Below are 27338 nucleotides of genomic sequence, written 5' to 3' on the forward strand. Positions count from 1 at the left end.
CAGATTTTTGAAGCCAGAGCATAAGCTCTTTCTCATCCACTATCCTGACTTCCTAAACACTGTACAAAGGTTAACCCATTTAATCCTCTCAACGGCCGAGAGAAGCGGGCATCCTTATCTTCATTTTCAAGTGAGAAAATTAAGAGTGCGAGATGGGGGCTGGCCCGGTGGCGCAGCGGTTAAGTTCACACGTTCTGCTTCTCGGTGGCCCAGGGTTCGCTGGTTTGGATCCTGGGTGCAGACATGGCACCGCTTGGCAAACGCCATGCTGTGGCAGGCGTCCCACGTATAAAGTAGAGGAAGATGGGCATGGATGTTAGCTCAGGGCCAGTCTTCCTCAGCAAAAAAGAGGAGGATTGGCAGTAGTTAGCTCAGGGCTAATCTTCCTCAAAAAAAAAAGAGTGCGAGGTGGTGATCTATGGTATGAAGAGGTAAAAGAGGCAGAACACGTGGGGGGAACTTTCAGAGGTAACTTGTGCTGTTTCCTGTAGATCCTCATTCTTACTGCCCTGGCTCTTCAGAACAATGGCTTTAAGTCTCGAGTTATTTGTGGTTAAAACATAGAATTTGGGGTGAGAGGTGGAAGGATAGAATTCGGGGTGAGAGGTGGAAGGAAGTGAGGTTTGTGGTAGGCGGAATAATGGTCCTCCAAGGATATCCATGTCCTAGTCCCTGCAACCTGTTAAATCCTAGCTTGTGTGGCACAGGGGTTACGGATGGAATTAAGGTTGCTAATCAGTTGACCTTGAGATCAGAGATTGCCCTGGTTTGTCTAGATGGGTGCCGTGAAGTCACTAGGGTCCTTACAATGGAAAAGGGAGGCAGAAGAGAGAAAAGCAGAGAGAAGGCAGTATGAGAGGGACTCAACCTGATGTTGCTGGCTTTCAAGATGGAGGAGTAGGGCCACGAGCTAAAGAATGTGAGTAGCCTCTAGAAGCTGGACAAGGCAAGGAAATACGTTCTCCCCTAAAGCCTCCAGAAAGGAATGTAGCCCTGCCAGCGTCTTGATTTTAGCCCATTGAGACCTATGTTGGACTTCTGAACTCCAGAACTATAAGATAATAAATTTGTTGTTTTTAGCCACTATGTTTGTGGCAACTGGTTGTAGTAGCAATAGAGTTGAAAAGCAGAATGGCTCAGCTTGTGAAAGACTTTGCATACTGGGGCTGGCCCCGTGGCCGAGGGGTTAAGTTCGTGCGCTCCGCTGCAGGCGGCCCAGTGTTTCGTTGGTTCGAATCCTGGGCACGGACATGGCACTGCTCATCAAACCACGCTGAGGCAGTGTCCCACATGCCACAACTAGAAGGACCCACAACGGAGAATATACAACTATGTACCAGGGGGCTTTGGGGAGAAAAAGGAAACAAATTTAAAAAAAAATTAAAAATATAAATAAATAAATAAAAAATAAAAAAACATCTTTAAAGACTTTGCATACTGGACTAATGAGTTCAGTTAGTAATTCATCAATTTTAACAGATGAATAAAGAGGGGCCGGCCCCGTGGCCGAGTGGTTAAGTTTGTGAGCTCCACTTCAGTGGCCAGGGTTTCACCGGTTCAGATCCTGGGCATGGACATGGCACCACTCATCAGGCCATGCTGAGGCAGCATCAGATATGCCACAACTAGAAGGACCCACAACTAAAATCTACAGCTATACACTGGGGGGATTTGAGGGGAAAAAGCAAAAATAAATAAATAAATAAATAAATAAATAAATAAATAAATAAATAAAGAGACTACAACCCTGCTGAGTCTATGTCCCAGAACAGTTCAGCTTTGGGAGATGCAACCCCAGTCTCCTCAGGAGCCGGGCTCACGGCTCATTCTAGGCGATGAAGATCTGCGTGTTCTTTGGAGAACTGGGAAACAAATGGTCATTGTTGGTTCGTCATAAACACATCAACAGAGAGTAGGGGGATGGGGAGGTGGTAAGCCAGTTCTTTCATAGGCTGAATCTGCTGACCATTGCAGGTGTATTCTGGAGCGAGAGGTTATCTTGTCATTGGATTATTCATTTAACAATTAGTGACTGGTGATTTATTATATGCCAGATACTGTGTGCAGGAGATGCAGAGGTGAAAAACCATGTTCTCTACCATGGCTGTTGTGGAGCTTATGGTTCTCTGGGAGCCAGATATTAAACAAAGAAGTCAAAATAGAAATGTAATTACAAATTGTAGTAAGTGTTATAAAGCAAAAGAGTAGGGTGTGATGAGATAATACACTGGGAGGGCCTCATTTACATTTACGTGGATGGTCTCTTGGGAGGTGTCATTTAGGCTGAGACCCATGCATAAGAAGGACTTTGTGAGGTAGAGTGTGAAAAGAACGTTCCAGGGAGTGAGAGCAGGATGTTTGAAGGCTGCATCTGGTAAGAGCATGGCACATTCAGGGAACTCAAAGAAAACCTATGAAGCTGGAAAGTGGTGCATGAGGGCAAGAGTGGCACAGGATGCTGCTGGAGAGTTACACAGGGGCTAGATTCTGGGGGGAATTGTAGGACTCTTCAAGGACCTTGGACACCACCCCGAGCAATATGGACAATCATTCAGGGGGAAAAGGAGTAGCACGTCTGAATGGCACTTTGTAAAGATCATGGTGGCTGTAGTGTGGAGAAGGTTCTAGAAGGAGTTAAGACAGAAAATAGGGAAAACAGGGAGGAGGCTATGGCGGTAGTCTAAGTAAGAGATGATGGTGGCTTAGACAAGAGTGACAGCTCTGGTGATAACTGGGTAGATTTAACATTATTTTGAAGATAGACTTATCCAGACTTGGTGATAGGTTGGATATGGGAAGTAAAGGGAGGGAGTGGGAATAATCCCCAGATTTCTGGCAGAAGTGACTAAATGGATGGAAGTATCATTTATTGAAATGACACAGGTTGGGAGGAAAGAAATTGTGATGGGGGAGAACTCCAAGGGTTTTATTTTGAATGTGTTAAATTTAATACGCTTTTGAGATACCCTTTTAAAGACATCAAGTAAGCAGTTAGGTAGACAAGATGGGAGCTCAGAAAGGAGGCTGAGATATAAATTTGGGAAGTCTCAGTATATAGATACTAAAGTCATGGGCGAAGATGAGTAGAGAGTGAAAAATGATGAGAGCCTAAGACTAGGGCTGGAGAAATTCCAACATTTAAAGTTAACTATTGCATATACAGTTATCTCAGCAAATAGGCCATTTGCCCACAATATTTCCCCTCCCCTTGCAATAAGGTACGGTCATATGACTAGGTCTAGTCAAGGAAATATAAGTGAAAATGACAGGGAAAAGCCCTTATATGATTTTCCAGTCTCTCTCTTTCCATCCTGCAGCTACAAGATGGTGGGGACTTTATTCCTTGGGTCCCTGAGTGACTGAGTGGAGCAGATTCTCTGGGGAGAAGTCTTGGGTTTATAGCATGAGATGGAAATAAACTCTTGTTCTATTAAGCTACTGAGATCTTGAGGTTGTTTATTATTGCAGCCTGTTCTATCCTATCTTTATTAATATAGTCAGGTAAAGAGATGGCATAACATAGTGATTAACAGCATAGATCAGGACCCAAACTGTCTGTTTAAATCTTGTCTTTTGCAATATTTAGCTAAGTAAGCTGGGGAAAGTTTCTCTAGGTGTCTTAGTGTTCTCACCTAGGAAATGGGGGAAATAATAGCATCTATATCATGGGATTGTTTTGAGGATTAAAATAGTTAAAAATATAAAGTGCTTAGAATTGCACAAATAGTAGGAGTCAGTAATGTTTGCTTAAGAAAGAGGAGGCTTCAGGAGAATGTGATGTGACAGGAACTGAAGGGAGAGTGCTTCCGAAAGGAGGGAGGGGATAGCTGGTCAGATGCTATTACAGAGTCAAGAGGATGGAGACATCAGAGAGTGTACATGAGATTTAGTAATCTGGAGGTCACTCGTGGTCTTAGGAAAAGCAGTATCAGTGGTATGTGGGGTGTGTGTGTGGGTGGGCGTGTATGTGTGGGGCTGTAGAAGACACAGTCGAGTGAGTTGAAGGAAGAAAATGGAGAAAGTATCTGTATACAAGCCTTTTGGGGCAGCTTGGTTGGGAAGGGAATAAATACAGAGATAAGGTGGGTAGCTAAAGGTGGGTGTGAGGTCCACGAAGGTTTTGATTTTAAGAGAGGGGATTCTAGAGTGTATGTGAATAATGACGGGAAAGTCAAGCAGGGAGGGGAAGTTGAAAATTTGAGAGAGAGATGGCATGATCAGTGCGATAAGTTTCTGAAGTGTTTTGAGCCAGTGAGATCTGGAGGACAGGTAGAGGGACTGGCTTCTACCTCCACTGGGATGGGAGGGAGGCAGGGAGGCTGGGTGCAGGTGCAGGGAAGATGTGGGTTTGGAAGCAGGCAGCTGAGGCTTCTGTAAAGCATGGGAGTGAAGTGAATGGAGACGTTTGCGTGAGGCTCTGCTGGAGAAGTGGGAGGGTGGTCCTCAGGAGGGAGGCTGAACGGGAGCCCTGCTGCCCATGGAGGGTGAGCATGCACTTGGAGGTGCTTGCCACAGTCTGGATCTGAACCTCCTCCAGTAATTCAAATCTGAGATCCTTTTGCCAACACGAGGAAGATCTAGGACGTGGTTCTCCAATAAGAAGGAATACTGCCTGGGGCTCTTCAGTGGTATTTGGTCCTGAGTTTACCTCTTCAAACAGGTTTCCCATCTCTGCTCCACATAAGCTCTCCTTTCCAGCTAAACCATTCTGTTCAATAGTTTGAACAGAGCTCTGTTCATCCTCTTGAGCTCCTTCTGACTAGACCTCCTGCCTCCTGGGATTTCACCCCCCTGGAATGTCTTCTGCACCCATCTCCTCTCAACTAAACCCAAATCATCCTTCTAAGCTAAATTCAAGCCCTAAGACTTGGGTGAAGCCGCTCCATCCCTTCATCCCACAGTAATCCTCCTCCCATTCCTACTGTGCTTGGCGTCTACCTCCTCCTGTTGTTAGTAGCATAGTCATGGGCATCACTCCCGGGGCCGCTGTGCTCTGCTCCGCATGTCTGGACTCCTGGAGTTGAGTAGTTCACACCTGAGTAGCCACCAGCACACCCTGGATATACCTCCTCAAAAAATTGTAAATTTCTTAAGTGAGGACAATGGTCTTATCTTACACATCTGTGAGTGTTCTGTGCTGCCTCATTCGTAATAGGTGCTCACTAAACACTGATTGATGGATTTGATATGTTGGTGGGTGTGAGAAGATCTGAAAGATGAGGGTGCCAAGGCTCCACCTGGATTTGTTCGCTAACCGGCAGCGGGTTTCTTAAGCTCTGAGCCTAGGTTGGAATGTCTTCACTTTGAGCAAGGAGCAACTCCATCCACGCCTCCCCCATCTCAGAGGAGTAGACCAGAAGAGGATTCATGCCTACAGGATGCATGATGACCTTGGGGCGAAGGGCCTGGGATGACAGGAGATGTTATCAGTGCTAATTCAGTTCTTTGTATGTTGGTCAGGGCCTGCTAATTGCCAGCAAAGAACGGTAGTGGGTGGGCAGACCTAGGTAGGAGAAGAAATGTGTTTGTGCAGAGTCAGGGGCAAGATGTGGGTCCCCTTGGCTGTCAGGTTGAAATCTTGGCCTCCCTGCTGGTTTCCCATCCTAGATCCTCCTAGCAGCACTGTGTGGGCGTGCAGTTTAAAATAACACAGTGTTTTGGGTTTGTTTGCCTTTGAATGCAGTGCCCTGGAGGTATGTAGCGAGCATGCCACCTGGAGCTGGTCTGGGGCCTGGAGTCATCTCCAGTTGATAAAGTTGGAGCTGTCCAACCCTTTCGTAGCCAAGCCCTCACCTTCAGGGACCTTCAAGGTCATCCAATGCAAGCAGCACTCTAGGAGACAGGCTAATGCTGAGTCAGGCAAGAATCTGAATACCAATTAAGAGACATGGTGTCCATCACTCCTCCCCCTTGCTCCCATTTCTGCTTCTGCCCTTGCCTCCCTCCCCAGCCTTCACTATCCAGAGCCATTGTTCTCTAGAGGTGGAATCCTGTTAAAAGAGGACTAGGCATTGTTCTAGCAAGGGAAGAGGTCCTCAGTGGTGAGGAGAAAGAAGAGGAAAGCACAGAGTAGGTGCTGGATGACTTTGTTGAAAAGAATTGGAGAAGGCACAAGGGATGGGCTCCAATAACAAAGTAGTGCTGGGCTGCTTTCTGGAAGGAGTTCCTTAAGAAACGAGCAGAAAGAATTGCTGATTGGGAGTTGCAAAACCACTCTGTGATTTCTTTCTCAGACTGAGACCCCACTTAGGGTGAGAAGGGCCTGCTTGACAGGGTTACCCGCCCTGTCTGTCCCTGACCCATTTCCTGGCTGATGGCTTCATAGCCTGCCTTACCACGTGGCGGCCTTCTCGCCTGGCATGCTCCTCCCTTCCCCTGTGCCCTGGTGGGTCAGCAGGCTGTCTTTTAGATTTTTGTCTGTTTCAGCTAACATGTCTCCGACAGGCAGGGTCTTACCTTCCCAGGAAGACTGCAGTGTCCACAGCGAGGCGGCCTCTGTCCTCCTTAGACGGTATTGAATGCATGAATCAGAGTCAGGTCTGGGGACAGTGTGGTCGCACCCCAGGGTGCAGCTGATATGGAACCTGTTCAGATGTGGGATGAGGAGGAAAAGTGCTTTTTGAATCACAGACAGAAATTGCTTAAGTTTCTGTCCTTCTTGATCCCTTGCTTGCTTGAAAGGAGCAGAGAGTTGTGAACTTGTCTTTTCTAAGAAGGTGCTCCTGGTGAACTAGCACCCAGAATCTGAGAACCAGAATTCATCTGAAGCTTGGAATTCAATTGTCCTAACAGTGAGGGGCTTCCAGGTAGGCTGTGGTGGGGGGGAGCGTTTCTGGGTGTTCGTAGCCATGCTTTTCCCTGATTCTCCATCCCTGCCAATCTGCGAGCCTGAAAGGTGTTTCGATAATGGGCATTCTTTGTATTCTGACTATAAGGGGTGATTTGTCCGTACCCCGCCTTCGCCTTAGCAGCCTGAAGAATAGAGCAGACAGCAGAGGAGACCTGAGGGTAAAGGAAAGGAGGAGAGATGGGTGTGTCAGAGGGAGGCGAGGAGTCCCTGTTTTCTCCTCCCACAAATGACCTCATTCATTATGGAAAAGTTTTAACTGATATTGAGTCATAACATTCCTGAAGAAGAAACAACCCAACTGATACCTCCGGAGCACCTGGGGGTAGGGTGGGGAGGAGGCAGAGAGGAAGGAGGGAGAGTGATCTGGCTTAAGAAGCGGCTTTAGAACATCTGTGCTTTAGTTAGCCATGGAGCATGCACATCTAATCCCAATTAACTTCTGCCACCATCTCCAATCTCAGCTTCTCTGCTCATGCCAGTGATGGGACTTTAGCTGCAGGTGAAGAGACGAGAAAGACCTCGTATTACCCAGGTGGGAAGAACCAGATGGACCCTGCTGCTGGGGCATCAGTGGAGGTGGTGGAACGGGCAGAAGCGTTCTTGGGTTATTACCCAAGGTCTCGCCCTGGCCTCCAGCTCTTCCTAGTCTAAGCTTATCTGGGGAACTGGGGAAATCTTTTTGGCCTTTGTCCTTAGGCCTTATAGGGGGACTCCATTAACATTCCTGGAAGTGGAACCCCCTTATAAGCACTCTGTTTATGCACCAGAAAGCTATAATAGGATTGAGTCTTAATGTGCTGCCTGTGAAGGCCAATATATGAGCTTGGGGGATGTCCAAGGGTTACTTCTCTGGGCCTCAATTTCCTCTGCTGAACAAAGAGAAGATTAGATTAAGTGATATGGTAGCCACTAGTGACACGTGACTATTTGAATTTAAATTAATTGAAATAGTTAAATTGAAAATTCAGCTCCTCAGTTGCATTAGCCACATTTCAAATGCTCAACAGCTGCATGTGCCTACAAGCTACTGTATCACCCAATGTAGACAGAGAACATCTCCATCATTGCAAAAAGTTCTATCGGACGGTGCTCATCTACAAAGTCTCTTGCAGTTGTGCCATTGCATTATTCTGTAATTGCCTATTATTAAGAGTCCTGCAGAATTAGCTCCTTTGCCTCCTTGAGTTTCCTCCTCCCGCCAGCTGCCTTCATCTGCCACCACATACACAGAACACAACACATAGCAATGCGCACACACACAGCACATGCACATTGCTCTCTTCCATCAGGGCAGTGTTGAGAAATTTGATAGCCTGGCCTAAAAACAATGGACTAATCGGGTGTTGCTCTTGACTTCTCATTAAATTTTATGGACTTTATGTAATTTTTTGTCATATGCACATTTCCTGAATGCCTACTACGTATCAGGTATTGTTCAGAGCAGGAGTGGAGTGTGGAGTTTGGGGAGGAGCCTTTATTACCTGTAATTCCTTTGCGGTAGAGGAGGCATCACCACCGTTAGCATCCACAGTCATCTTAGCGTCTGCTCGCTGGCTGTGCAAAGACAACTCTGCAGAAGTGGCCTTGCCCTTAGGGCTTGCATTGCACGAACAGCTCTCTGACTTTCTTATAATTTAATATAAATAGATAGGGAGGCTGTGAAGAGTTAATGATTATATAGTGTGATAAGTACTTTATCGGAGGCATGGACAGTACGTTATGGAGAACAGATGAGAGAAAGTCGCGTCCCCCCTCTGGGCCTCCATTTCCCCATGTGAATGGAGGGGCAGGGCCCGTGGATCTCCAAGGTCCCCTCGTTGCTAAGATCCTCCTTTCAGGAGTCTAGCTGTCTGAGAGCTCTTTAGAGGAAAAGGCTTACTATGTGCAAATTTCAGGTTGCTCAGGTTTTTCTCTATTTCCCAACAGTGCTGCCCTTTACTTCTTTTAAATCCTGAGGAGGCCTGGAGGTGCCTTCCCTCCTCCGCGCCCCTCCCTCCTTTCAGGTTGCATAGCCCCAGCCTCGTTCTTGTCATATTTCCTACTGGATCGGGTGTTTAATTAAAATCATAATTAAAATTGATCTCCTCATTAGCATGCACCTGCTCTGCCTCTCACATCCTTGCGTTCCATTATCCACTGAAGATGTCAGGACTGACAGGCGAGAGCCAGACCCCAGGCCAGCCCCGCCTGATGGGGTTGGCCGATGACAACATCTGGACAGAGAGGACTTTAGGGGAGAAGCTGCATTTGCAGCAGAACAACAAACAATCAGCGCCAGGTGGGCTCTCTGGGGAAAGGCCGGGCTGTCTGGTGGCCTGCAGGCAGCGGGCTAAATTTAGTGGTCCTTCTGGAAGCACACCTTCCACTTCCACTTTCCTAGCCCCTCACCCCTAGGCGTGCACACACATATGTACGCACATCCACATGCACACCCGTCAGGTGATCTGTGACAGGTCAACAAACTTCTTGTCCAGGAGAGTCTAGGGAATGGAAGAGGAGAGGGCCTCTGATTTCTATGGGGTGAAACCTCCGATGGCACCCTCAAGGAGCCTCCAGCAGGGCTGTGCTATGACGGCCATCATGACTCCCCTCCAGGGGGTGCCAGTGAGAGCGAGGCAAGCGACAGCCAGGTCAGGAGAGTAGCTGGCCTGTCCCTCCCAGCTTGGGCAGATAGATGTGCAAAGAAATGAAGGGCTGGCAGGTCGGAGTGTGCAGGAAAGGGTGAGGGGGCGGGGGAAGCAATCTTCATGGCTATTTGACCTCTTGCCTGGCCCCTCCCCATAGAAGGGGAGGGGGCCCAGGAGGAGAAAGCCACGGGGCATAAACTAGAGGCATCTCAGAGTGCAGGAATGTCAGCTCCACAAGAGCAGGGCATTTCTTTTTTTTTTTAATTTTAATTTTTAATCGTGATAAAAAATATAACAAAATTTACCGTCTTAACTATTTCTAAGTGTACAGGTCAGTGGCGTTAAATATAACCATGTTGTTGTGCAACCAATCTCCAGAACTTTTTCATTTTGCAAAACTGACACTCTGTATCCATTAAGCAGCAGCCCCCCATTTCCCCTCCCCGGCCCCTGGCAACCACCATTCTACTTTCTGAATCTATGAATTTGACTACTCTAGGAGCCTCATATAAGTGAATTGCACAGTGTTTGACTTTTTGTGATTGGCTCATTTCACTTAGCATAATGTCCTCGACTTTCATCCTTGTTGCAGCATGTGTCAGAATGTCCCTCCTTTTTAAGACTGAATAATATTCTATTGTAGGTGTAGACCACATTTTGTTTATCTATTCGTCTGTGGATGGATGGACCAGCAGGCTTCCACCTCTTGGCTGTGGTGAACAATGCTGTATGAGCATGCGTGTACAAATATCTCTTTGAGATCCTGCTTTCTATTCTGTTGGGTATATACCCAGAAGTGGAATTGCTGGATCATATGGTAGTTCTATTTTTAATTTTTGAGGAAGTGCCATACCATTTTCTATAGGGGCTGCACCATTTTGCATTCCCAGCAGCAGTATACGAGGCTTCCAATTTCTCCACATCCTTGTGAACATTCTTTTCTGCTTTAGTTTGTTTGTTTTTAATAACAGCCATCCTAATGGGTGTAAAGTGATATCTCATTGTGGTTTTGATTTGCATTTCCCCAACGATTAGTGATGTTGAGCATCTTTTCATGTGCTTATTGGCCATTTGTATACCCTCTCTGAAGAAATATCTATTTAGGTTCTTTGCCCGTTCTTTAATCGGGTTATTTGTTTCTTTGTTGTTGAGAGGGTAAGGCATTTTTATCTGTCTCATTCACTGCTGTACTCCTGACACCTAAAGCAGAACCTGGCATACAGCGTGCACTCAGTTTACTTACTGAAAATTTGTTGAATTAATGAATACCGTTCACTCCCGGAAATCACTAGATGAAATGGGATTCTTCCAAAGGGTTGATGGGGATATGGATGTGATATGAAATGTGAAATCTCACCTGTTCCACCTTTTTGCAAATCCTGTGCAAGTTCTTTGTTAGAAGGCTGGGTCGAATTGACCTCACATCTAAGGGAGTTTTGACCAAGGGGGCTATCCCATAGTGAAGGGAATTTAGGCTTTGGGGTTAGACCTCAATTCACGTGGCAGAGCTCTGCCTCTTAATGGCTATGTGGTCCTGGGCACTTAACTCTCTAAGGTTCAGTTTGCAAATACATAAAATGGGAATAATAATGCCGATTGAATAGGGTGGTCACAAGGAAGAAATGAGGTAATAAGGCCCTGTAAATGATTATATTCCCTTTCTTGCTCTTCCTTGTTATTCTAAAACTCTGATTATAACATCCCACAAATGACAAGGACACCAGGACTTACACTGTCCCTTGTGGCAAACACATGGTTTCTATTGAGCACCTCTCTCTGAGATACTGCGCTTGGGAGGGAGGAGACTCAGAGATGGATAAGGCTTGGGCCCTACCCCTGGAACAAGGCTGTGGTGCCTGGTGAATGCCAGGCCAGAGTGAGGAAGGAGCACTTATGGCTGGAGCAGTGGGGCCAAGAGAGTGCGCGGAAGTGGAGAGGGCATGGCTTGAACATCAGGCCCCATGTTTGGACTTCCTCCCCACCAGTGGATGCCACTGAGAGGGTTTGAGCAGGGAGAGCAAGGTGAAAACTGGTGAGGACTGGCTCGGCTGCGGAAGGATGCAAGGCAATTCTCCAAGGAAGCCAAGCCTGCTCACGGTGGGGAAGTTCTTCCTCCGGGCTACTTAAATTTCTTCCGCTGGAACTGAAGTTTGTTTTCTCTTCTGCAGTCTTCTGAGGAAGCAGAGAAATGCTAATGACCCTCCTGTATTACTGGGCATTGATTTGTGGGAGGGGAGCTCCGCCATCACCTGGTCTTCCTTCCTTTCCCTGTTGGCATCCTCCTGGATGTACTAACAAGGGCTTAACCAGACACCAATAAGCACCAGGGCAGCCTCAGCTTCGGCACTTCTCCAAAATTCCTCCTCCCTCTCCTTTCCTCCTCTCTCCTCCCGCCCCTCTATCTCACCAGTCCCTGTCCTTGGGGGCTCAGGGCAGAGGTCACCCTCCTGGGAGAGATGATCTCCCAGTCCTCTCCAGGTGGGCTCACCTCTGCTCCTCCTCAGGAGCCGCCAGCAGGCAGCCCGGGAGCCCCGGGAAGTCAGGTCAGATGCAGACGCTGTAGGAGCAGGAGCCAGGGGAAGGTGGGGTGTCCACCAGGGAGGTGATTAACGCTGCGGAGCCTCTAATAATAATCGGCGAGGCTAACAAACAGCGCGGAGGAGGAGGCGAGGGCAGGCTGTGCGCTGGCTCTCTCTGTCCTCATTAAGGTTAGCCAAGGGGGGGGACCTTGTTAATTGCAGACTTACCCTGATTGCTACCAGCTCTCAGCCAAGGAGCCACAGGAGGCAAAGCCAAGGCTTAGTGAGGAGACTTGGAGCAGCTGAAGGCTGGTGGGCTAGGGTTTCCTCCAGACCCTGGGGACCCAACTTGAGAGAAAACCCTGGGATTCAAAAACTTGGTTCATCCGTTGGTCAGTATTGACCCACTGCAATGTGCTCTATAAAACATTCAAAGTAGTCCTGAATTTCATTTTTTGAAAGATGAGATGAGCCAACAAGGATGACTCTCCATCTGTCCCATCAGAGGACCCTCCAACACACACACACACACACACACACACACACACTATCACACTCACATTCGTACACATACTCACACACACTTGGTTCTGAGCCCGCCCATATTAGACATTCTGTAAGTATCTATTGCATTGAATTAAACTTGAAATTGGACCTAGAGAGAAGTGGCGTGGCTGTTCTCACTCTGGCTTCCCTGGCTTATTTGCTGCTTGACCCTGCACTGCCTGGAAAGGAGAAGCAGACAGAGTGAGGTAAGAGGATCTACTTCAGCCAGGGGGTCAGGGAGGCCTCTGCCAGTCAGCTGGCCACCACGAGGGGCAGCAGCAAAGGCAGAATAAGGGCCAGGCTGGGAGAGCATGGATCGGACACCAAACCCAGCCTTAAAGCAGGGTTAGATCATGACCAGAGCAAGAGCCCTGGTTAACATCACACAGCACATGCCCAGGCCAAGCCCCAGGGAAGGGAGCTCGAAAGGCTGAATAGGGAGGGGAGGTGTGGGCAGTGAGAGCTGCCCAATGTGGGTACAGGCAAATCTTAAAAAAGGCAGTTCTCTGAGGCTCGCCTCTGACAGAGAATGAGTGAATCTTACCCCAGGGGATTATAACTGACAGACCTCAAAGGGGCTCCTGGAAATAAGAAGCTTTATGGAGGATGCTTGAGAGAGAGAGGAGGTTAGAATTTCCTCCTTGTCGGGTGGAAGTTTGTCTTATGCAGAGCTCTCCCAGTCTAACCGTGTCTTATATCTGGGCAGTGTGGGGGGACGGCAGCCCTGGCTGGTTGGCCATGGATCACACATGGGACTCTGAAATGCCCATCTTCTACAACTGCTTAGGCTTTTCCTCACTCCCCTCCTCCCGGGCCACCCCTCCCCTCTCCTCTGCATACCTCATTGCTGCCTGCAGTGCCTCCCTGGGCTCCCAAACAAGACATCCCCTCTAGGACCTGATCTGTTGCAGCAGGACTAGTGGTGGTGCCATTAAATAATAATGATAATAATGAATGAATGAATGAATGACCATTTGTGAGGTTCTTATACATGCCAAGGCCCTGAGCTGAGTGCTTTATAATGCCTTATTTCATGTAATCCTTCTAACAATCTCATGAAAGTTCATTCAATCATTTTATAAGAACTGATTTATCGATGAGGAAACCGAGGTTCAGAGAGATCACACCCCTTGCCCAAGGTCTCTCAGATAGCAGCTGGCTGAGCTGGGATTCACACTCGGAAGTGCTTGCTCTGTCTACTCCAGGGAGGGCTGGGCAGTGGGGAGGGCAGGGTCCTGGGCTCCTCCTTCTCCTGCTGTCCCACAGGCTGAAGGTGCCCAGCTGGTGTCTATTATTCCTGCACACCTCCACCTCCAGTCCCATCACTAGCCTGAGGTGGTTTCTTCCTGGTTTCTTCCCCTCGTTGTAACGGACTTCACCTCAGCAGACACCCAAAGACCCACCATTAGTGCTTATGTGCTTATACGTGGTTTTGTCTGTTTCTTATGAAACTGAATAGAGACCTTGGGGGAAGTCACTTTCATACTTTGATCACTCTTGTTTTGAGGAAGAAAAAAAGTTAGACAACCTCTGAAAGTACTGTCTTCAAGGGTGTCAGAATGTGGTACTGTGTTCTTTTCTAAAATTGGCCCCCAAGGTGAGAGGCCCCAGGCAGAAGTTTCTCTGGGGAGCTCGGTCAGCAGGAAGTCCCTCTCTCGGGGCTCCGTGCTCCTTCCCCTGGGACCTGAGTCCGTTTGCTGCTTTTCTCATCTTTTCACCTCTTGCCCTGCTGGCCCTGCCGTCAGCTCATGAGTCACAGACGGCTCAGAGCTGTTGGAGGTGGGGAGAGGCCTCCAGCGCTAGCCACCCAAACTGGGTGTTTTCCTGCAGCACCCTTCTACTCTGTCTGGGCTGGTTTTTGCAGTTCCATTTTGACAAATGTGGTTACTGCTTATTGAGCACTTGGTGCTGTTCTGAGTGCCTTACTGCTATCTAGTCATTTAATCCTCACAACAATCTAGTAGGGTGTGCATCGTTCCCATTTTACTGATGAGCAAATGGAGGGAGGGCAAGATTAGTAACTTGTGCAGAGGCAGAGCTTCTAAGTGTTAGAGACAGAACCTGAACCTCCAAACCTCAGTCCACGGCTCAGACTCCTGCTACTTGGTCCTGGATGCTGGGGACATTTATAAGTGATTCTTTCTTTTGGCAGGCTGGCCTAGGAAACTCTCTACTGTGAATAGCGCTGCTCTGCACGCCAACTTCCAAGCAGCTGACGTATTAGTGAGTATAGCTGTGGCCTGCCTGCTCTTTTGCGTCCCCTCAGAACTTGGACAAAAGACATGCTCCACGGGTGTCAGGTGGGTGGTTGATTGATTGAATTTTTTACCCACAGGAAGCTCCACTGGCTTCCACAGCTGCTGACGTTGGAGAAAGGAAGGAGGGAAGGAGGTGTGGTGGCCCAGGTGAATGGGTCCCCCCGTGGGCAGCTCAGTCCTGGGGTGCACGCCATGCCTCTTTGTTGGGTAGATTTTCGAGGCAGACACTGTAGGTCCCTGTGAAGGGAGTGAAGCAGATGTGTTCCCACCTCCTTCTCAACCTAGTGGGCCCATCGTTTCTTTCCTTCAGCCTTGGAAGCTGCCCGCCCTGGGAGCGTGTCTGCAGGAAAAGCTGAATTGGCCTTAGGGCCAGCTGTCCTTGCTTCTCTCAGGCTGCTGTGCATCGGGCTGCATGGGTCTCCTGGGCCTAGAGACCGTCAGGGGAAAGCAGAGGAGGCTTAACTGCTGCCCAAGCCTGGGAGGGAGGTCAGGCTGTGAATGGAGACACAGGTTAGTTCTCACAGGCATCTGCTTTCTGCCTCAGGGTGCCCACACCTGCTGCTACTCGTGCAGGTGCTCCACCCTCTAGATCCCCACTCGAGGGAGGCTGGGGGCGGGGGAGACGAGGCGGGGAACTGGGATGAGGGGGAAGAAGATGTAACATACTGAGCCAGGAGCACTCAGGGAAATAAAGGATCTATTTTTTTCCATTTGTTCTCAGCAAACATTTGTCATTTAATTTCTTCCTAATTACACAATTACGTAATTATGTAGTATTAGTAAAATAAAGCCTAAAGACGTTTGAGTAAAGAATTACTTAAGTAAATAATGTCTGACTGAAGTAATTATTGCCCGGGTTTCCTTTTTTAAAGTAGAATTGGATGAAATTAGTTCAGGCATTGTGGAGGGGCTGAGAGGGTGTGGGGGGCTACCCAGCCAGGGGGCGGAGATGAGCTCCCCTTGTCCCCCACCGGAGTTGAGCTCCCAGCATCTTGGCACCTTGCTCTCTGTAGATGAGGTTCTGATGGCAAATTCCAGCTCTGCTGTTGGCCAGGTGGCTTGGGAGCTGGCTTCTGTTTTGAGCTTCACTGGGACCCATGGAAGCGATAGTTCCAGGGGAGTGGGAGGGGAGGATGAGGAAGAAGCTCAGGGCAGAAGTAAGTACTCAGTTACTGAGAGCTGTGCCTCAGCCTCTCCAGGTTTACAGAGAGGCAGCTGCATGTGAGGCCACCAGGCTCATAAAGAGACCACTCCAGCTGCCAGATGAGGGACTGGGTCCCGTAAAGTGCTGTGTGGTGAGGTGGTGGCAGAGGTGGAGGGAGGATCTCAAGGCTACAAAGCTACCTGGAGACCTTCTGTGGTCAGGCTCCCCCGGGTCAGGCTGCAGGTGGCCTTGGTGTTTCCTTCTTGGCCTGGGGATCTGCAGAGAAGGCAGCTTTCTTCGAGGTTGGCACTCAGCTCCCCAAAGTCCTGGGGGCCCAACCAAGTTCTCTGGTAGACTCGGACCTGGCAGCGTGCTTGAGCGAGAAGGAGCCAGTCCTCCTGGAAGGGGCTGACTAGGCCTGGGATTAAGGGAGCTCTTGGATCGGGGCTAGTGGTGGTGCTGCCAGATTGCCTCCCGGACGCCTGGCCCAGTCTGCCCTTGATAAGACCAGAGGTGAGCTCTCAAGCACGGGAGCCCCAGTTCCCCACACCTTAGAGTCTGATGAAGGACTGACTCAGCAGCTCCTTATAAAAGGTGATTCCTGAGGAAGCGCACTGCGCCCTGCTCCCTAAATCTTTCCCCTATTCCCGTCTCCACAGTGCTTGCTCATCCTTCCGAAGAGATTCATTTGTTCTTCCATCTGGAAAGCTTTCCACCCTTTGGGATTTTCCTAAGACAATGCTAGTAGCCCTGGACAGGGCAAGTCCTTAAGACTTCTCAGCTCTCTCTGTGGGGCCGTAGAACCAATATATTCATCCCCTGCAGCTGTTTTTGAGTTTCCTGAGGCCTCGTGGTCCCTGCTCAGTCCCTGGGAAGCAGAGGCACAAGTCACAGGTCCTCGATATTTCGTGGCAGTGGGTGGCAGGCAGAGTTGCCCATCATGCTACCTGCCCGCTGTGAGTCTCTGAGACTCAGAGGAGACCAGCTTGAAAATGAGGCAGGCCAGTCTTCCCAGTCCACTCACTGGGGCCATGGCTTTGTGCCTTTGACTGGTACCTCACCGAGACCAGCATCCTTTGGGAAAGGAACACAGAAGGGGCCTCTGGAAACTTACTGGAGCCACGAGAGGGTATCGGAAAGGAATGCTGACATGGTTCTTCAGGCCCAAACCCATAAGATGAGTTAAAAACTATCAGTTTTTCTTGAGTGGTTTATCGGCTGTTCGCTGAGCAGTGGAGTTTGGCTATATTTAGTGAAGTTGAAGACACATTTCTCTACAATTTGGCAAGTCTAGGTATATGCTCTAGAGAAACTCATATAAGTGCATAAAGAGATATATAGCAGGGGAATCATAGCAGCATGATTTGTAATAACAAAAAACCCCACAAAAACCCTCAAAACCCAAAAACAACCTAAATTTCCATCAACAGGAAAATGAATAAGTTGTATCATATTCACGCCACGGAATTCTTTCCAGTAATAAAAATGAATGAAGTAGAGCTACATGGATCGACATGGATGATTTTACAAAACACCACGGAGCTAAAAAAGCAGGATTCAGAAGAATATATACACTGCGATACCACTTATAAAAGCAGTAAGCTGTGTAAAATAATGCTGTGTACTATTTATGAATAATACATCGGAGTATAAACGCCCAATTCAAGATGGTCAAATTTAAGAGAGTGGGAATAGGGGGTAGAAGAGAGGCCTGTGGGGAGGGGATGCAGTGCGTGAGCATCCAACTGTATTGGGGGTGTTTTACTTATCATGCTGCGATGTAGGCATAGGGTATTTGTCATATTATTCTTTACGATTTTTGAATGGTTGAAATATTTTAGCAAATGTTTTATTAAGAAATAAAAATGTGAGGGGCCAGTCCGGTGGCACAGTGGTTAAGTTTGCACGTTCCGCTTTGGCGGCCTGGCGTTCGCCAGTTCGGATCCCAGGTGTAGACCTACGCACGGCTTGGCAAGCCATGCTGTGGCAGGCGTCCCACATATAAAGTAGAGGAAGATGGGCAGGGATGTTAGCTCAGGGCCAGTCTTCCTCAGCAAAAAAGAGGAGGATTGGAAGTGGATATTAGTTCAGGGCTAATCTTCCACAAAAAAAAAAAAAGGAAAAATGTGAAAATTCAAACAACAACAACTAAGGATCCCATTGGCTTTCCCAGAAGTGCCAGAATGTGTAGTGTGTGTGTGTGTGTGTGTGAGTCTGAGATGGAAGAGGTTGGGAGATAGGGTGAAGAGAGATAGTGGAGAAGACCTCAAATAGAACAGGCCACAGCTGGCTCCCAGGAAGTTTTCTGGGTTGCATTCTTATTCAGTAAAGTTCCTCTCTTCACATAATATTTGCCTACGTAAGAAGCTAAATATTCATTGAGTAATTAGCCAGTTCAAATTTGTGGTATGAAAAGACAATGGCTTCTAATTATAGGAATGTCAGTTAAAAGATGCCACACTAGGATGCCGTTCACTGCCAAGAGAGCCTTAATAAAATTCTCACTGTGATCTAGATTCATAAAGGTTAAAAAAAAAACGATACCATTATTTTTGATAATTAAATATTTATCAGAGTTGAGAAAATAAGTCACACTAACGTTTCAGGCTAATCAAAAGCTCTTTTTACAAAAGTCCCAGTTGAGATATTGTTGCTCTCACAGCTTCGCCGCCAGGGTCGGAGATTTCCTGGGCTAACACCAGCACCAGGCACCGTGGCCCGCCTTCCTGGAGGGCCTGCCGCCTGGCTCTGACCACTCCTCGCTTCACACACAGGCGGTCTTTACCATCCCTCCCTCCTGGAGACGTTATTTAATTTACAGTTACGCTTCTGCTTTGTAGTTTTAAATAGCTGCACTGTTGTTCCTCCTGCCCCACCAGTTAGACTCTAAGTGTTGTGACTACAGAGCTGTGTCTTTTTTAGGGCGTGGAGGTAGGGATGGGAGAGGAGGGAAGTCAGCTCTAATCTCCTCCTCTCTCTGTAAGGGAAGCTCAGTTATTGCTTAATGAATCTGTTCGTTGGTGGGCTAGGAATTGCCCCTCGCCTGGAGACCCGGCTCCAGTACTCCCCAACTTTGAGACTTTGGACAAGTTACTTAACCTCTCTCAGTCTTCCTTTTGCTTCTGTAAAATGGGGATTTCACATAACTACCTTACAGGATTCATGTGAAGATCCAATGAAGTAATCACTGTGAAAATGGATTGTATGTTGTAATTTGCCACACAAGTGTCTAGCCTTATACAAACATAAAAGGATATCATTACAGGTGACAATGATATGTGCCGGAAATGGGGAAATTAAGGTAATTTAAACCCACCCCTTCTTATAGTGGGCTTGTGGGCATTGTCTCCTCATCTCTCTCTTTACATCTAAGGCCTGCGACCCCTCCCTCTGCTGGCAGTGGTCAGCATGGGAGCCATCCTGTCGCCTCTCAGCTCCTGGCCTTTCTCAGGACGCACTCCTATGACCACAGCTGCTTGGTCCAGGGATAATACCTGACCCAGGCTGGGCCAACCTGAGAACTTTCCTAGGATTTTAAAAATAAGAACTGAGGAAGCCAGTCAGATCCTTTCTGCTTCAAGATGCTGTAAATAGGAAACACTCTCATTGTAGCATATGAATAAAGATTGGATTTTGCTGCATTTAACTGAAACCCTGACTCCGCCCATGCCACAACAAAACAAAACCACACACAAAACAGTGGTTAAATAAAATAGATACACGTCTTGCTCTTATGTAAAAGAAATCCAGAGGTAGGCAGTGCAGGACCAGCCAGAAAGCTCCAAGGTCAGGCTCCTGTCTTTCTGCTTCTCTGTCCTCAGTGTAGTTTCCAGCCTCCAGGTTATCTCATGTTCCAGTAAGGGTGCAGGACTTCAATGATCTTATTTGCTTTCTAAGCAGTTGCAAGGACAAAAGGGAGGAAAAAGAGCTTGTCTCTCCCTTTTTAGAAGTCCTAACTCTTCTGCTTACATCTCTTTGGCGGGAACTTAGTTACATGGCCAAGCCTGGCTGCAAAGAATGCTGGAAAATGTAGTCTTTTAGCTGAGAACCGTTGTTGCCCTGAATAAAATGGTAGTTCTGTCACTAAGGAGGAAAGGAAGGATGCACGTTGGACTGGGCTACTCCAATTACTTGGAGTAATTCTGCCACATGGAGGAAGCTGGTCTGTTGTAGCATCTCTGCATTTTTGTTTGTTCATTCAATTTTAGCTCAGAATATAGGAAATACTCAAGATCCTTTTAATAAATTGCTTCTTTTCTTTCTTTTATCAAAAAAAGTGTCAGTCACTTACAACCTTAAGGGTCCTTATATTCCTCTCCTCTAAGAGACCTTTAGACCTCCTTGTGACACTGGACTTGGGAAATGGAGGAATTTACTGGTATTCAGCAGTCTTCTTCAGAACCCTCAACTCTCTCAGAGAGTCACCTTGGACCCGGTAGGGAGGGACCCTAGCAGACCTCGTGGGCCTGTTGATTACATTCACAAGAGGATGGGCTCCTGTGCGCGTTCATTTGCCCAAACGTGGTGCTTTGCTTTTTGTCCTTTGAAATATTCTCTGCTCCTTCAGGTCCTAAATCCAAGACTCCCTGGCTCTCCTCTTGGCTCTGGGTCCCGGAACATTGCAGAGAACTTGGAGTTGGTGCCTGCTTTATCGCTTCTTCCAGCCCTGTCTGAAATCACTGTCATTTCCCTTCTCCACTTGGAAGCACTGGGAGAGAACTTGAGCTCCAGTGACTCAAGCTATAAAACTACTTCCTCTCCTTCCGCCTGGCAGGACCCCAGGAGAGGTCTCCAAGTCATAGGCTGTCTGCCTGGGTAGTGCCAGGGATCAGCACACTCTCTTAGTTTGGCAGGGAGCAAGGTGGGAATGAGTAGGAGAAGCTTTCCTTGGAACTCTTTGGAGAGTCATATACCAGAGCCCTGGTGACACCTAACTAGGGGTTCAGTCGACCTTGGGAGAGCTCGGAGTGTGTTTTTGGAGAAGGGCTAGGCATCCTGAATATTATTTTTTAGCAAACTCGGAACCCTCGCTCCCCACCCCATCGGCACACCCCATCTCAGGGAAGGTGGAGCTCAGAGCTGATCATGGGATCTGCAGGGACAGGTCATTGTGGTTAGTTGATGGACATTCGAGAATGCATTTTGTGCTGAGTCTATGGGTAAAAAATACTTCCCTATGAGCTGACTTTATTGCTGCATGAACCTCAGCTCTGAGTCAGAAGGTCATCCTTTCTAGCAATCATGTGACCGGGAATCAGAGAAAAGAGGAATTGACGGGCCACCAGCAGTAATTTTATACATCTCTTGCCTCTATTCCATTAAATCCAATTGCCTAATAGCTAACCATTAGTGAGCACCCATTATCTGCAAGTACCACGCTAAGAGTATGATCTCATGTAATCTTCACAGCAACCCTCCGAGTTCGGTAACGTTAACATTCTGGTTTAGCAGATGGGAAAACTGAGGCCCAGAGTCATCTCTCAGTTAACAGAGCTGGGATTCAAATTCAGTGTTAGTCTGATTCCCAAGCTTGTCCTCCTACTTGCCATGCTCTTGCACCTTCTGCAACGTTTACCGAAGATCCACAGTGTGCCTAGAGCAGCTGCTTTCGAGACACCACTGGCAGGACCAGCTCAATCTGGAGGTTGCCATGCCATCTCCAGGGGGACCTGTTCCAAGCCTCCCTTACTGTTAAGTTCCAGCGTGTCATCACCCAGAGCTAATACGGAGCAATCCAATGAAAATATAATGCGAGCCACAGATGTACTTTAGATGTTTTAGTAGGCACTAAAAAAATGGAAAGAAACAGGTATCACAGTAATTCACGCTGTCTGTAGAAAAAATTTAAATAATCACATTACAGTGGTACATTGACGCAGAGAAAAAAGAAGTCATTCCAACTGAATCAATCCATTCGCACCAACGTGATCAGTGTTTTTAACACTGGAAATTATACGTGTTCTGGACATGTGTACTCCAGTATAACAATAATATCTTATGGGATGCCATGGTTAAAGTGACATGTGGTTCTATCAAAACAATAAACGTGTGTTTAATGCAAAAATATTTTATGTTACTTCCGCTTTTTAACTTAAATTAAATAAAATAAAAATTCGGTTCCTCAGTAGCATTAGCCACGTTTCAAGTGCTCAGTAGCCACATGTGGCTAGTGGGTCTAGCATCTACCTGAAATTCTTCATGATGGAAATACACTTAATGCATCCTGAACAGAGATGACAAAATAGGCTGGAGGAGGGTATCTGTACAGGACAGGAGTGGAGAATGAGGCTGGGATGGTGTGGGGGCCCATGAGAAAGGGGTAACTTAGTCAATTTTTGAAACAGAGAATAATATAATGGGAATGGTGCCTTAAGAAGATTAATCTGGCTACACTGAGCAGAATGGGTTGTGGGGACACAGATTAGAGGGAGGAACACATTATGGGGAGGGGAGATGATGAGCCATGAACTAACAGTGAGAGTAGCCAGAAGAGGAAAAAACATGTCTGAGAATCATTATGAAGAGTTATTATGAGTCAGTGGTTGGACGCATAAGAGGAACAAGAGACGGGAAGAGTTGAAGATGACCTGGAGGTTTTGAGCCTCAGACAATAGAAAATGCTCACACCACTAGTAGAAATAGGGAAGTCAGGCGAGAAAGCAGCTGGGGCCAGTGTGGGCGAGGCTGCGCAAGGAGCTCAGTGTGTGCGGACCGAGTGTGTGGTGATGCTTCCTTCACTCTTCCTTCACTCCCCTTCCTTCACTCCTCTTCCTTTACTCCTCTTCCTTCACTCCCCTTCTTTCAATCCCCTCCTCGATCCTCTCCCTCTTACCCTTTTCTCCCCTCTCTCCCTTGCCTCCTTTTCCTGTCTCTTTCTTCTCTTGAAATAGATTCATTGAGCACCTATCAGTGATGCGGGGTCGGTGAGCCGAGGAGTCGAAAGAAAGATTTCTTAGACTCTTAAGATCTGGCAGTAGTGCTCTTTCATTTAGAGAGTAGAATAGCATGGGGACAGGACCCATGGGCAGTCAGAGTTTCTGCTGCCCCAAGTTGAGGGTTAGAGCTAAATTTAAGGCATAGGTATGTGAGTTATCTCTTTACAAGACAAAGAATATGTAAAAAAGTTAAAGGGGTATCAGTGCCCGTAGGGTCTGGCCATTTGGCAGTCCCACAACTTTTAGATAAGAATCAAACCGGATTGAGTAAATGGCAGAAGTCACCGCTTGAATATTATCCTCAGCTAAAGACAAAGGAGGATTTGTGGGGTGGGGGTGGGGTGGGGGGTCAGTTACATGAGGTTGCCAGACAGTAAACAACTCAAGTTCTTGCCTCTGGCATTGATCAGGAGCCTCTAGAGATAAGGCCATCCCCCTTCTTCCTGGCACAGAAGGGAGGCATCTTCACAGATAGAGGTTTTCCTTAGAAATGTAAATGTTTCCCAACAAAGGGGCAAACAAATTCCACTCCTTGGAGCCTGAATCTCATCTGTAGTTTTAAAACTAACCAGCCTAAAAATCCTCATCATAAGCCGTTTTAAAATTAAGCAGCCTAAAAATCCTCATCATCAGGTGCCAGAGACAAACGAGTTTACCAGGAATTTTCCAGGCCTGAGGAAGGACCCCTGAGAGGGGTGGTGGGTACTTCTTCATCAAGGACAGCAAAATACATTTCCTCTCTTAAACACTCCCTTTTGCTATACCTGGCAGAACTGTTGGAATTTGGCCTGGTGTGGGGAGTGGAGGGGGAGGATGAAATGAGAGTGAGACTTGTTCATGTTTCTTAAGCACTTAGTACATGTCAGGCACAGTCCTAAACATTTGTGAGTAGAATCTCACTTAAGAGCAGTATTTCCCATTTAACAGCTGAGGGAAACGAAGCACGGAGAGATAAAGTCAGTCACCCAAGGAAACAGCAGGTCAGCAGTGGGGCAGGACTTGACTCCTCTAGTGGGTGCTGAATACACACTGTGAGTTAGGTAACAAGTGGCAGTCACCTTCCCCTGTGTTATGGGCTGATGTTTGTGCCCCGACTAATTCATGTATTGAAGCCCAATTCCCAATGTGATGGTATTAGGAGGTGGGGCCTCTGGGAGGTGATTAGGTCTAGACGAGGCCATAAGGGTGAGCCCCCCTGTGACGGGATTAGTGCCCTTATAGGAAGGGCAAGACAGAGGGGTCTCACTCCCTCTTTGCGTATGCACCTAAGAAAGGCTTTGTGAGCACAAGGCGAGAAGAGAAGCCAGTCATCTGCAAGCCAGGAACCAGGAAGCGGGCCCTTATCTGCAACTGAGTCTGCCCACACCTTGACCCTGGACTTGTCAGTCTCCAGAACTGTGAGAAATTAAGCCCCCCAGTCTGTGATATTTTGTTATAGCAGCCTGAGCTAAGACATCCTACTTCAGGGATTCGTGGCCTCTCCGGATCTCTCTGAAGGACAGGCTCTTCACAGAGTGGGTGGCTCCCAGGAAGCCTCTGGGAGGTTTTCCCTTCCGTAGGTGGGGTTCGTGACCTGGTAGGCAGGGAGCTTGTGTGGGAGGCAAAGGGACCCACCTTCTTCCTCCTCCCAGCGGAGGGAGAGGCAAGATGGGGAGGAGGATGCACTCCTCAAGTATCTTTCCTCATTGTTAATCGAGTGACTGCTCCTAGAGATCTGTTTTTCTGCTCTAAATGCTGTGTTTTGATGGTGTTGTTCTAACGTAGTCACCCACCTGAAAGTACATCCCAGGAAACAAAAAAAAGGCCTTCAAATGAAATAGGAGCTGGGGGGCAGACAGGGGCGGGAGGAGGCGATGGGAAATATTGCGCTGCTCCCATACAGCAGCTCGAGGGATTTACTCCAGGCTTTCAGAGCCAAGTGAATATTGCTTATTCATGTGCAATCTAATCCTTCACACAGCCAGAGGCGGAGGGCGGCAGGATGACCTGGTTGTAGAGGGGCAAGGAGGGGCCGGAGGGTCTGTCCCTGAGCGCGGGCTTTGTGGGATTGACAAGGCCTCATGTGTTCTCGGATGACTGGCGTCCGAGGAAGTTGTCCCTTGGATGGCTTGGATGGGTGCTGGGGCAATGATGGGGCGGGAATAAGTATGGGCTGGAGGTGGGATTGGTGATCAGACACAGGACCCCTCAGTGGACCCAGGGAGTGGTGCAGAGTGAGCGGCTTAATCTTCTGGGGGACGGAAGTGCCAGGTGCCTGTCTGCCGTGCCCCCTTGGAAGGCCAGCCGAGCTGCGGATTGATGCACACTCCTGGGCAGAGAATGTCTTAATAACCCACTCGGCGGGTGATGGATCATCAGAGGAGGAGCAGCAGACTACGGCTTGGCCACCCCGAAGCTCTGACTTGATAACATGTGATAATTCACTTAGGGGCACTGGGAAGGAGAAGATTTCCCAACTGCGGCTAACCAGTGTTGAAGACCTGAAAACAGCCACTTGGGACTGCTTTTATGTTCAGCTGTCGGCTTAGAAGCAAAATGTCTAAGAGAACCTGGACACGGATCAAACAAATGTGCTGGGAACTGCATGCAATGCACAGATTTGCTGTTGCATCCTGCTGGGGGCCTGTGTGCCCAGCCTGCTCCCCTCCAGCCACACAGGAGGAGAGAATCTGAAGAGGGAAAGACCTTTCTGAAACATCTGAGAGGGCCCACACTGCAGCAGGCCTTGGTTTGGGGACAATGCTATCACAGAGACATCATGGAGTGGCAGGCAGTCACCTTTGCAGGGCAAATCACCTTTGCAGACGATGTGGCCCTTTTTTGACCAGTGGAAGGTAAGGGGCTGGTGGCCAGAGGTCTGCTCTGTAGCCACAGGGCCCTTTGGCAGTCTAGCGAAGATCTCAGCTAGAAGAGAACCCTGTTTTCTATGAGGGAGGAAAGGTTCCCAAGAGCCAAGGCTCCCATGGAGGCCAAGAAGACACCTTCCCTACCAATCCACCTGCTCTTCTTCTCCACCTCCTGCCAAAGAAATAACCTACAGTAGTTTGTTTAAGCCAAACAGTAAGTTGGCTTGGGGGTGGAATCCTGTGGTTATTCTAGCCACGGAAGGAGGTATGTCACCCTAGGTATGTTCCACCTAAGGTGAAGAACCATAGGTGTTCTTCACCTAAGAACACCTGTTCTGTTAAAGAACAGGTGTGATAAGAATAGAAACACCATCAGATATCATTATGTTTGCCACACACCAGGCACTGTGCTAAATGCTTTGTGAACACAGTCCCATGTGATCCCCCGTTAACTCCTAGTGTTGACATACTCTTTCTCCTCTGACCTTACAAACACTCAAAACCACATTCCCCAGGATGGAAGTGTCTGGGAACACTTACCAGGTAATCTCTGAGCAGGTGTGTGTTACCTTGGGTTGGCTCCAGGTGAATTATTAATTTACTGATACCTTTATTGGCTGGCTCATGGCAGGTGGGGTTGAGAAACAGTAAAGTCACTGAACAGGTGAGAGGTGATGAGATACATAATGACGAGTTTTGATACTACAGCAACACTATGTAGTTTAGAAACAGTAGCTTGTCCTTATGGAGATGTATTTGGCTGGCAAAAGTACAAGAGGAAGGTAAATATTCTTAGCCTCCATTTTACCTATGAAGCCACTGAAGTTGAGAGAGGTGGAGTAATTATTCCAAAGTCACGTAGCAAATAAGTTGCAGAATGAAGATTTGAACTCATGTCCGTCTGGCACCACAACCATACTTGTCTCCTGCTAGACCAAATCTCCGGTCAGGGCAAGACGTTAACAACCCCGTCCTGAATACAAAGGAGACTCCAGCCCAGCAGCATCCACACCTTCTGTTAGATATTGTGTTGGGGATGAATAATAATAGGAAAGTATTCTATTGCTCTAATAGAAAAATACCTTTATAGACTGGAGGGGCAGTTCCTAAACCAGCTGCTCCTTTCCTTGGCTTAGAGTAATAGTTATAGACTCTTAGATATAGAAGGGACGCTGGAGGACATCTGGGTCCATCCCCTCTTTACAGTAGGAAAAGAGGCCCAGACAGAGGAACCAGGCTGTTCAAGGACACATAGCTGGTGGGTAAGATGATTGAGCCTAGAATTCAGGAATTCTGACTCCTAGCTCAAGCTCTTCCCATTGCTTTGTAAACTTTCTTATGTTTTTGGGTTCTTCCCACCAGGAAGGACACATGGCAACTTACCCCAATCTCACTTTGTCTAAAAATGAAACTCCCACAACATATTTTTTTTATTCTCTCCCTACTTCTTCCCCTCTTCCCATCCAACTAACTGGACAGATGGTTTGGCCTCAGCACAATCTACCTGGGACAAGCAAGGGGGCACACGTGCACACATTTCCTTAATTCCTGCATTGGGAAAATATCGGTGTTGGCTTTTTAAAAAGTATCTTGAAGACTTACATAAAACTATA

At 47.8% G+C, this 27338-nt stretch overlaps 1 long non-coding RNA gene across 1 annotated transcript in view; it reads left to right on the forward strand.

The window, feature by feature from the left end:
- The window catches only part of LOC139084079 (uncharacterized), a 119650-nt gene that overhangs the window by 20592 nt on the left and 71720 nt on the right, over positions 1-27338 (forward strand). The window contains exon 2 of the long non-coding RNA XR_011541346.1: positions 14695-14842. This is a non-coding gene — a long non-coding RNA (uncharacterized lncRNA). The remainder of the gene's footprint in view (positions 1-14694; positions 14843-27338) is intronic.

The sequence above is a fragment of the Equus przewalskii genome, chromosome 6, assembly GCF_037783145.1.
Source record: "Equus przewalskii isolate Varuska chromosome 6, EquPr2, whole genome shotgun sequence".
Taxonomy (NCBI): domain Eukaryota; kingdom Metazoa; phylum Chordata; class Mammalia; order Perissodactyla; family Equidae; genus Equus; species Equus przewalskii.